Source organism: Rhea pennata, chromosome 24 (genome assembly GCF_028389875.1).
Source record: "Rhea pennata isolate bPtePen1 chromosome 24, bPtePen1.pri, whole genome shotgun sequence".
NCBI classification, from domain to species: domain Eukaryota; kingdom Metazoa; phylum Chordata; class Aves; order Rheiformes; family Rheidae; genus Rhea; species Rhea pennata.
Genome location: NC_084686.1, coordinates 6,502,225 through 6,513,330, shown reverse-complemented (window position 1 = coordinate 6,513,330; position 11,106 = coordinate 6,502,225). Strand labels below are relative to the sequence as shown.

The following is an 11,106-nucleotide window of genomic DNA, read 5'->3' as shown; positions in this document are numbered from 1 at the left end:
TGCCTTAACACTACGCTGTGGTTTAGCTGCTACATCTTCTAGCTTTAGCTGCTTGTTCTCGCGAGGCGGTGCTGTACCGCCGCGGTGACGCACCGGACCGGACCCGTGTTCTGGTACAGCCCGTGGTGCCCAGAATACACTCGATGACTTGATCACTTGACTTCCTGGGTGCAGCCAGGTGCTTTGCTTCGCAAGCGGGGCAGAAGTGATTGAAGGATCGCTTGCAGCTTGTCCCCTGCACTGGTAACATTGGATGGCTCTGCCTGCTCCGAGGCAGAGTGAATCTTTGGGCCCTTCTTACTTTTGTAAGAGAATGCAGCAATGTGACTTCTGAATGTGCCGATTTGATCTCCTTTCCTCTGTGTAGCCCGTTCCTTGCTGTAAAAGAGCACACTCCAGTTGACTTCAGTTAGCCATTCCTCACTTGTAAATAGAGTGTTTTGTAAAACTCTGTATGAAAGGGAGATGCTCCAAGTCTATTAAACTGGGATATTTTCTAATATGTTGGTTGTGTGGTTCTTTATAGGATTCTCTGGAAGGGTTCCTGAGCTGGGGAAACCTGCTCAGATCCCTGGTGGCACCTAGGCCCCAGGTCGACAGCTGTGCCCCCCAGGAGGCTGAGCTCCAGGAAGGAAGACGTACAAAGCCTGTAGCGCTCCCCTTTAGAGCAGCTCCAGCGCGCTGCCTTGAGAGTGCCCAAACAAGCATTTTCCAAGTCAGGGTTTGGGGAGAGCTCCTGGGGGGGGGGGGGGGGGGGTCCCAGGAAGCTGTTTTGCACATCCTACTCAAAGGAGCAGTGTGGGAGGAGAGAGGTGCTGACCATCTCCAACACAAGAAGGTTCTTGAGGCAACTTCCCAGCTGGAAAGTTGTAGGCGTCACCTCCCCGCAGCATGTCAGACTCACCTCCCATGGTTAGGTCAGACAGGCAGGAGCTGGTGTGGGTCGCCCCACTGAGCTGGTCTGCTTTCGTCCGCGGCCCATGTCGGCTCCCACCTGCACGCTTAAGTGTGCTGCTTCCCTTAAGTAAGTGCAAGCAAACAGGCCCTGAGGAGGGGGAACAAGAGGGAAAAAAACCCGCACACAAACAAACACCACATAAATCCAACAACAGAAAGCACAAAACAAACAACCCTAAAAGCCACCCACACATTAAAACCTCAAATTGTTTCCAGCATCCTAAAATCCAGCCTAGGAACATGACGTGGCTGGGTCTGTGCAGCATCCAGCTGCTCTGGTCCTCCCAGATCTTTGCTCCAGGAGACAGGGTAATTTTTAACTGCTTTGTTATCGCATCACTGAGCTTTAGAAGTAGCTATAACTGGTAAATTGGATTATGAATCACGGCACAGCAGAAGCAGGGCTGCGAAGCCTTGCAGGAGGATGCTGCAACAGGATGGCTAGTGGGACAACCAGAGCTGCCTTTGCCTAGAGAGCTCCTCTAGAGCCAACTGCTGCTAAGGAAGGGCATAAGGAAGGGTGCTTAGGTCTGTGCCCCCCTCCCCCTCCCGCTGTGATGCTGCAGCAACATGAAAGCCTTTGCTGTGGCTGCTCTGCTGACTCCCCGCTCCCTGGCAGGAAGCTAGCGCACGGGTGGAGCTGGAGCAGCACGTGGGGCTTGGCTGCAAGCCAGAGCAGCCCAGCGGCCACGGCTCTGGTCCAGCCGAGCTCTTGCGAGCGTGGCTTCCCACCACATTTGGAGTAATGTGGGAAATAATGGGGAATGCTCCAGTGGGGAAAACTAACTAAACAAGCAAACAGAAAGCTAAAAGCAAAAACAACAACAAAAATACTGGCCTTGTTCTGGTACTGGTTCCCAGTAAGTATTCACCAGATCATGCAGCTAAGGGCTCCTCAGTCTCAAAGCACAAAAATGCTCCGGTGTTTTAAACTCGGTACCTGCAGTAGGGATGCGTGGAAGCCGCTGTACAGCCCAAGGGTTGGCCACTCTCCCCGCACGCAAGCACCAGGGCTCCAGCTAAGTTGCATTGCAGCTTTGTGCACATGAAAAGCAGTGAAGCGCTGGGCAGCCGAGCGCGACCCAGGCTCTGTGTCGCTGCGTTTCTCCTGGAGTCAGCCGGACTCGGCGCTCCCAGCAGCGAGCCAGAACGGGGCCATCGGCGCAACGTCCAGTTCTGCAGCCGTTTTTGCTGCTTCAGTAGCCAAACCTCTTTCTGCTAGAGACCAAGATTAACACTGCCCTGCTGCCTGGGGGTCCTCCCTTGGCCCACCCACAAGCTCCTACTTCCTGCAGCTTTTCTTACCTCTCTATCCAGCTTCAGTTCCTCCACCATTGCTCGGGTGGGCTCCAAGGCACGAGTGTGGCCGAGTCCCGTGCCGGCTGCGCGTTGCGTGCAGCAGAGTTGTCTGCTCCGGGGGGGGGGGGCCACACAAGGCCCATGCCATCGCTAGCATAGAAAGGGTGAGGGGGAAGAAGAGGCGAAGCAGCCAGCCAACCCCAGGTTGCTGCACTCTCCCCATCAAACTCATGACCTGAGTGCTCAGCGCTCATCGTGATGGGCTTTCTGCTGATCTGAGCAGGATCTCACTATTTCTTGTAAGTATTAGAACCAAAAAAAAAGAGTCCTGGGGGCCCAGCTCCTGCCCAGCACGGGTGCTTGGAGGGGGGGGATTCCTGCTGCACGTGCTGTGGCAGGAGCGCCCTTCCCAAAGCAGCACTAGCTTAGCCGATGGCACCTGGCTCCCCAGACCGATACCTTCTGGAGACGTGGCCCTATGGCAAACTCTGTCCCTGAATCCCCGCTGGCATTAGGCAGTTAATGCTGGACAGCAAGCAAAAACACAGCCGAAGTATTTAGCATTTCACGCTCTCTCATACAGTTGAGACCAGCCAGGCCAGAATCGCTCTGCTCCTCGCGAGCCACAGCAGGGAGGCAGCACGGTTTGGGGGGGGTGGACCAGCTCCGACCGCGCCGGGCCCCGCTTGTGCTCTTCCCCCTTCTGCGGGGGGGCGGGAAGGGCGCAGACCTTCCCCCCCGTCCCTTCCCACGCTCGTTTACAGCGCTGGCTGTTCCAGGCCCCTCTTACTCATGCGCCCGACACAGTAACCCAGCCCGAAGAGGAGCAGAGGGAGCGCGACACAAGTACCTGACCGTCTGTGGCTGCGCCAGCGTCTGGTGCAAGACGCGTTTTTCTTTTCCCTGCAGAGACCAGAGGAGCCTTCACTTCCCCTTTTGTCTTCACAAAGCATCAGATTTTTCCAGCTAGCCTCCGTCATCAGCAGCAAGCACGGCTTCGTCCCCTGTGCCGAGACCATCATCACCTGGGGAGAAAACCCGAGAGCACTAAAACCGCATCTCCCGCTGCGTGCGCAGGCACAGACCTGCGGTGACTTGTTGCTGCCTGCAGCGAGGTGACATGGCCGGAAGGACAGTGGTGCCAACAGCTTTGGTACACCTCAGCTTCCCGTTCTCAGTTTGACAGTAGTTTGCATGAGAATGGGGACAGGCTTCCCACATCCCCTGTCTGCCTTAACCGCGCTGCGTCAGAGCATCCAGGTTTGCTGCAGACCAGTTCCTGCAGTGGCCAACGAACAGGTCAGATTTTCACAGAAACCAGAGTTTTCTAGGCTGGTCTTTGCCGCAGGAAGGTCAGAAGTTACAACAAGCTCGTTTTGGCTGCCAGAGGACTGGAAACTCTTACCTGACTCCCCAGCTGCACATGCGCTCCGGAGCGAGGTCCCCCCACGCTGCAGGCAGGGCCAGGGCCAGGGTCTGGGCAGAGCCCCTCTGCCGCACCCCGGACAGGCTGTACCTGCCCTTTGCAAAGTGACTTATCCCCTGCTGCTTCCCACGGCCCCGGCCCGCGTCCCCAGGCAAGCCTGACACAAACCCAGGAAATCACGCACCGAGAACTCAAGGCAGGTCACAAGCCATTTATTTAGGACAACACAAGGACCAGCAGGGAGAGCAATGATGTCCCAGGCAACAACCTAAGTGCGCTTGGTCTGGCCTCGCACTGGGCGGACACCGCTCTTTCGCAGGGACAAGCAGCAGCTTGCGGCGCTGAGCTACCACAGCAAAAGCAAAAGAGCACGAACACCAGCTCCGTTCCACAGTGCCCCAGCTTGCAGTCCGCCCACACGCGCACTCCCACCCCACAAGGGATTTCCCCAAACCTGAGGGCTTGTGAACACGTCTTGCCCTGGCAAGGCAGAGCACCTAGGAAAGAGTGGTGCTTGACCGGGGGCTCCATCCCAAGCACCTAAATCCACGGCCCTGCAACGCTCGTGCGTATGAGCGCATAGGTCCTCTCGCCAGCAAAGCTCTTGCTAACTGCCAATAAGTTTAGGAAAGAGAAAGCAGCCAAACCAAGCAACATTTCAGACAGGTTTCACAAATGCAGAGCCCTACACCCCTGCCCTGGGCTCAGCCAAAGCTTTTAACGGAAGGCCGTCGTGGTGGGCTGTGTTCATGTCCTGCTGAGCATCTGCTGGTATTTGACGCAGTAGAAGATCGTCAGGGCCAAGGCCACCAGCCCCAGCAGCAGCGCTACGCAGTTGATGGTTTTCGCGGTTTTAGAGGCAGCACGTGCTCCATCAGTGTCATGGTACCTCAGGCGTTCCTCCACCTACGGACAGAAGGACAGGCCTGAGAGCTGGAAGAAGTGCAACCGTCCCGAATGCAGAAGACTGAAGCTAGAGCTAAGGCCAAGGGAGCAGCAGTTCTGTAGAAGCCAAGCCATATAAAGGAAGGAGTAGAGGGAGGAACGTGGGATCTGGTTTCCAAACCTCGGGACTCATCCATCATTGTGCTCCTGAGAGCTCAAATAGGAAACAAGTTTCAGGTTTGGAGAACAGTATTGGAAGCACCTTGAAAACTGAGCAGGACAGCAGATAAAGTTGTGACAAACAGGTTCTTCCTGAACCAGCCAGGATTGACAATTGCTCTAAACCACCAACCCCAAAGCCTCCCTCGCTTCAGCAGGGAATCTCGCAGGCACCTCAGAATTGAGGGTTCACCTTGGCTTGACTCTAGAAATCCCCTTTCAAGTAGTACGTTTCCCAGCCAGGCTCTGAGCTGAGCCCACCTCCACTACAAGGACACACTAAATACCAATGGCACCACCAGTAAAGTGCTGTTGCTCAACTAGTGTCACAGCAGCACGAGGGCGGCTGCTAGAAGCGATGGCAGCGTTAATGGTATAACGGACAGAAGAGCAGCCATGCAGCCAGCCAGAAACCCTCCTCACCTGCACCACCCCTGTAGCTCAAGGCAAAGGCACTAGGCTTCAGGGAGAGGTAAGAAACCTGTTAGCCTCCAAGCCAAGCCAGGGATCACTGTGGCAAGCGAGAGGCATTTTCAGCAGCAAAAAACCCCCAAAAAACAAACAAAAACACCCCCAAAAAACAAAACAAAACCAAAAAACCCAAAAAACAAAAACAAACAAACAAAAAAAACAAGCTCCAGCAGCCCTAGAGAGAAGCAGCAGCCCACCTCTCCACCTCCCATGTGGAAATGGCATCTTCTTACCTGTCCTGAGTAGTAGAGGGCAATCACCCCCAGGGGCAGACAGCAGCACAGGATGTTAAAGATGGACCAGCACTTGTAGGTGGGCACAGACACAGTGCCAGGGGCTTCCATGGATGCTGGGGCTGGCAGGAGGGACGGGGAACTGCGGGGTGCCTCTCCTCGTGTGCAGCGAGGGACGGGGAGCTGCAAGGTGCCTCTCCTCGTGTGCAGCGAGAGTCAAGCAGAGAGGAGAAGGGGCTGTGGCCAGAGGAGGAGGAGGAGGAGCCTGGGCTGACTTCCTCAGGGCAAGGATGCGCAGAGGAGGCTGAGGGTGATGCTGTGGGCAGAGAGGCCAAGAGCAAGAGGGGGAGGGAAGAACTGGACGTGGGAAGCGCTATAGGAGCAAAACACCCCAAGTTTCCCTTATCGCTGTGGTGGCAGGAACAGCGGCAGTGCTTTAAAGCCCTGCAAGAAACGTTGGCCTAAAGGGGAAAAGCGCAGGAGCCCGGGAAGCAGACCAAATAGGTTTGTACGGCCGCCTCACCGCCCGCTCCAGCCACCAGCTTTCACCAATACACCAAGCACTGCTGAGGCTGAGGACCTCAAAATAATCATCTCTGAGCTGCTTATACGTGCATAGGGTGCGAGACACTGGTCCAAATCTGATGGGAACTTGGCAAGCCTTTCCCTCCCCAGGCCAACACTTACTAGCACGAGTTAGAGTTCGTTCCTTTTTGGCTAGCCTCTCTACTTTCACCTAATATCCTCTGCTCTTTACAAAGTCCCCAGCAGCATTCGCTGCTTTTTATGTGCACCACACGCACCTCCGTCAGCCCAAACGCCTTCTGTGGCGTTTCCAGGCCAATAAGTTCACGGAGGCTTGCCCAAGGTCAGCGCGCAGTTGGAGTAGACAGGCTGCCTGCGTTTATCCCTAACTGCCCTCACGCTAGTACCGATTACGAGAAGTTCCTCGGCACACCGTAGTACTGATATTGCCTTACTAATGCTGCTAGCCACGGCATTTCTGCCCAGTTTTAAAAGCAATCTGCAGGAAGATATTTTACTGGTTTCCTTCTTTCATTTCTCTTACCCTACAGAAGAGGGTTTTATTGGGCTGTGCATAACCGTTGGCCCAACACAAAAAAACAGTTAACAACGTCTTAAGGTGGAAAATCCACTTACTATTTTAAAGATGTTCCTTTGGTAGAGTATCGGTTCATAGAGGAACTCAGTCCTACTTCTATAGCTGCTTCTGAAAATGCTTTACAACACAGCTCCGAGCAAGACAAGACTCGAGGACTCTACAGCCACTCTCAAGGTGAGTTCAGCATGAGGTTGCTTTGGTTTAGGCCAGTCCATTCTCCTGAAAAACATCAGGGAAAGCCACATTAACAGACGAGCTGGGCTCAGGCCACTGCTTTCCAGGTTCTTGCCATGCTGACTTTAGTGCTAGACACTAGGATACCAGGGTTACTACTCCCTGCTAGCTGTGGTCACCCCCCATCCCAACACGGCACAACAAGCCCACGTGGGCACCCCAGCTACAAGCAGAGATCCTCTCAGAGCTGATGGCAAGGCTTGGGTGGCCAGTGGTTTTCGGGGAAGAACAGCAGCTAGCAGCACCCCTACTTGGGTGGGGCAAGACTGCCCAGCTTCACCGTGCCCTGGGAAGGGGGTCCATTAGCTGTGGCGGGCTTCAAACCACCCCCGCTCCAGCTCACAGCAATGCACAAGGCCCAGCTTCTCCTCTTGAGTTGCAGGTGATGCTGGCAAAGACACGTCCCCACTTTGCACCTCAGTTTCCCCACATGAAATGTGGCTAACAGTGCTGACACCACTTACTTGGCGGGCAGTGACCTGTGCCCAGCTGCTCGCAGCAAGTCCTCTGGCGTGGGGGTTTGGTCCCGATGGATGCAGGCAGCCTTGCCACCGAGCCTGGGGAGACCAGTGTTGTTCCCTGGAGCAAATGGCCTCGACCGCAGAGGAAGTGGCAGGAAAAGCCATGGCCGGTCGCCCCATCTCGTGGCGGATTCGGGAACACCAGTTCCTCCCTTCCCATGCAGCACCGGCTCTGTCCCTCCAGGACCCTGCACCTCGCCACCCTCACCAGGGGAGCCAGTGTCACCCGTGCAGGTTTGCTAGTGAAGCGTCACGGCCAGCCAGGTCCATCCTACCTCCTGGGGCTGCACCACCCTCCCCGCGCTCACTTGGCTGAGCTGTCCTGCTCGCTCCTTGCACCATCTCACCTGCAAAGGTCCTCGGGGGCTGACAAGAAGGAACCTCTACTCAGGAGCGATAGCTTTGGCTGCTCTAACACTGTTGCTATAAAAGCTGAATGCCTTCGGAGATGCTTCTCCAGATGAACAGCAAGACTGGTCCCCTTGGAAACCAGGGCAGCTCCTGCCCCTCCAGGGCCTCTTCCGGGGAACTGCAAGGCACAGGGTGCGGGAGAGGCACAAGTGCGAAACGATTTACATCTTCCCCTTGCTCCTGGGAGGCTCAGCCCCAACACCGAGACGCAGAGCGGACTTGCAGCACTCCAACATCGCGCTCACACCTGAGTTTTCCCATCTTCAGTACCTTCAGCCATGCCTGCATAACGCTCAAGTTGCCGTGCTGGTTTGGGCACAGCAATAGCTTTCCAGTCATGCTTTCCACTCCCAAATTACCAATATATCCTCTCAGCCTTAATGCCGGGGAACATATCTTTGTCTGAGCATACGTGTCCCGGGCAAGATAATCTCCCCAGCGTTATTAGCACAGAAGTGTGCACAAACTGTAGCTGGCGCTTCCTTACTGTTCTCATATTTGTGTCTGTGTCTTAATACCTTTGCACCTTGCCCCTTTGCAAGCATTGCCCCTGCTCCCCCACCGGTGCCCCAGGCATTTCACGACATCAGCTACACAACAGTCCTGCCTGGACAGGAGGCAAAAGAGGAGGAGGAAACAAGCTCACTTGAGGGCATCAAAGCCTGGTGGTTCGCTCCAGCACGCCGGGGATCTGCAGTTTCTTCGTCTGCTGAGCACGGGATGTGCTGTTTACTAGCTCTCAGTTGCACCTTGTCTCTGTTCCAAACTCCTTAAGGGTCCTCTCGAAAGCAGCGGGGTTCCCCCCCCATGCTGATCCCACCTTTCGGGTGCTTGCCTGCTCCTCCCCAGCAGCCTGATCCTGCTGGTATCTGGTACAGAAAGCAACGCCTTGGGAAGGAAAGACACACGGACGACTTCGCATGCAGAGAGGGCTCCGGAGACTCTCACAAAAGGCCCTTTGTGGGACAAGCTTTTACGCTTCCTCGTTAAAACCCACCAAGTCAAAAGTCTCCCACCACCATTTTCTGAATAGGTAAAATGGTGCGGCAAGATCAGCCAGCGGGACCTCGCGGGAGCATTCCCAGCAGGAGCACCGGGCAGTGCCAAGCGTTTGCCCTGCAGGGATGAGGAGGGATCCAAGGGGCCTGCCAGCACCCACACCCGCAGCGGTGGGACCCAGCCCGAGCTAGGAGGATTTGTGGGTCAAGCAGGGGTAAGGGGGAGGGGGGAAACGGAAGAGATCCCTTTCCAAATAGGAGCGAGAAGCAAATGAAAGGAAGGGAGAAGGTTGCCTATACTGGTTGCATTTTGCAAAAGGCAGCAGACCAAGAGGCCAGTCTAAGCCTTAACCCAAAGCCTTTGGCTCCCTCTCAAGGGCTGCGCAGCCTGCAGCATCCTTCCATGCTTCAACAGTGCCACAGGCGAAGGTGGAGCCGAGTCCCCCCTCCTGTCCCCCCCACCCCGGTCACCTGGGAGCAGAAGCCAGCCCAAGCCCCAGCCTCCCCCCAGCCAGCTGCACTGCGTTTTGGCTACCAAACCGCAGGCAAGCGCTTCCAAACGCTCGCAAGTAACAGCGGCTCCTTCGGTGCTTTTCAAGCGGCTCCTTGGCCAGGCAAGCAAGCCGCACAGCTCTTCTCTTCCCCTTAAGGGCTCTGATGACGGACTCGCATTAAGTGCGCAGGGGGCTTTGAGAAAACCAGCTCAGCACCAGGCCCCCCAGCTGCGGGGTGGTCTCCGAGGGCTGCCGCGGCCGCGGGGCTTCGCCCTCGAGGAGCGCCTGCTGCAGAGCGCAGATCAGCATTCATTCTCAGCTATCACTCAAGACAGGCTCTAAACTAACCAAACATCATCTGCCCTGAATTATTTGGGGGAAGGGAGCGGGGATTTCTTAAAAGCCTTTTTGGCTCGGGTGACGGGCTCGTTCTTGCTTTTGCCAGCACATTTCCCTTCTGCCCCGAACACGCACGGGATGGGGATCTGATTGCCTGCACGGGGCAGGGAGGGAGGCTGCGCTCGCTTGCACGCTCAGCGACCCCGTGATGCAAGTCTCCTTCCTCCCACCACTGCAGGCGCGCAGCGTCACCCCGCCAGAATGGGGCTATTGTGAGCCTTGTGTAATATCATCCGCACAGAGGGCGGGCGAGAGGAGAAGAAAACACTTTGTTCGCTCTTGGCATCATTTGGGGTGTGTGTTTACGGAGCTCGTAACTCAAGAGAAGTCTGCTTTGGATCGCGGTCTTGAAGGTTAGGGTTTGGCAAAGCAGAACTTGGAGAGAAGAGCGGAGAACATTAAAGGATGGCTGCGTGGACCCACTCCTGACCCCAGCATCACCCTCAGAGAAGGGCCTGTGTCCTTAAGTCTGCCTCCAGGGGGTTGATAGCTGGATCTGGAGTATTTCTATTGCACAGGAAAAGGGTTCAGTGCAATTCCCCCCTCAAGCCTGGCAAAAGCTCACCACTTTAAATCAGTGCAATTACTGCTTTGACTCCCTCCTCACCCAGCTTTCATGCTCGCCACCTTACGAGGACTGGTAGGCACCAGCAGAGCTCCCTTCCAGCTGAAGACTGCTGCTAAGATATTGGTAGGGTCTTCTAAAAACACCGGTTACTAAACCCCAGCTTGAACAGGGAGAGAAGCAACCAAGCGGCAAGGAGGGCAGAGCTCTGTTTTGCCACCACCAGCCACGTCAGTTCTGATCTTAGGTGTCAGCTTCTCAGCCCTGGCAGCTGATATACCATCGCCTTGGCTTTGCAAAAAGGGAACAGAGACCAGAGGGAAAGGTCCTGGGTGGTGGTGGTGGTGGGGTTTCTCGTTCCCCTCTTCCCTTCTTGAGTTCCTGTTACCTAACGCAAGGCCTTACCAGCATCTCTGCCCTGCAAACCCATAACTTGAGCTTTCACTTGGAGGCACCTTTATGGCCAGAACTGTGCAGCAGCAGATGAGAAGCTTGCTAAGCTTAACCCAGGCATGTGTAGCTCCCACAATCTTATCAGCAGTGCAAGGAGCCTGATTCTATCTCAAAATTCAGGAGGAAGATTTTGTCTGATCCTTCCTTCATCATGCACAAAAGCAACTGGAAAATTCTCTTTCCCCCTTTTCTTTTGCCAAGTGAGTTGACAAGCTTTTCCCACAAGGAATAATTCACTCTTTCAAAGCTCCCTGTTCTCCTCCTGAGTCTACCCAGCTGCCTCTGCTGCTCTTCCCTTCTCTCTTCGGATGTTACAATGCTGAAGCGGGCTCATCTTCCGGAGTCAACTTCACTGCCCAACACGTGCAAGGAAAGAGCTCAGCTCCCACACGCACAACAGCACATGCCTATGCCAGAG

At 55.4% G+C, this 11,106-nt stretch overlaps 1 long non-coding RNA gene across 2 annotated transcripts; it reads right to left on the bottom strand.

The window, feature by feature from the left end:
- Positions 1-3,873: 3,873 nt before the first annotated feature.
- LOC134150607 (uncharacterized) lies at positions 3,874-7,495 on the bottom strand. 2 transcript variants are annotated; one of them, XR_009960679.1, is made up of 4 exons: positions 7,312-7,495; positions 6,652-6,832; positions 5,491-5,863; positions 3,874-4,588 (listed from the first exon to the last, which is right to left on the bottom strand). It is a non-coding gene; the product is annotated as an uncharacterized LOC134150607 (long non-coding RNA). The 2 variants fall into 2 exon arrangements; XR_009960678.1 differs by having other exon boundaries at positions 5,491-5,806; positions 7,312-7,491.
- Between the last annotated feature and the right edge of the window lie 3,611 nt (positions 7,496-11,106).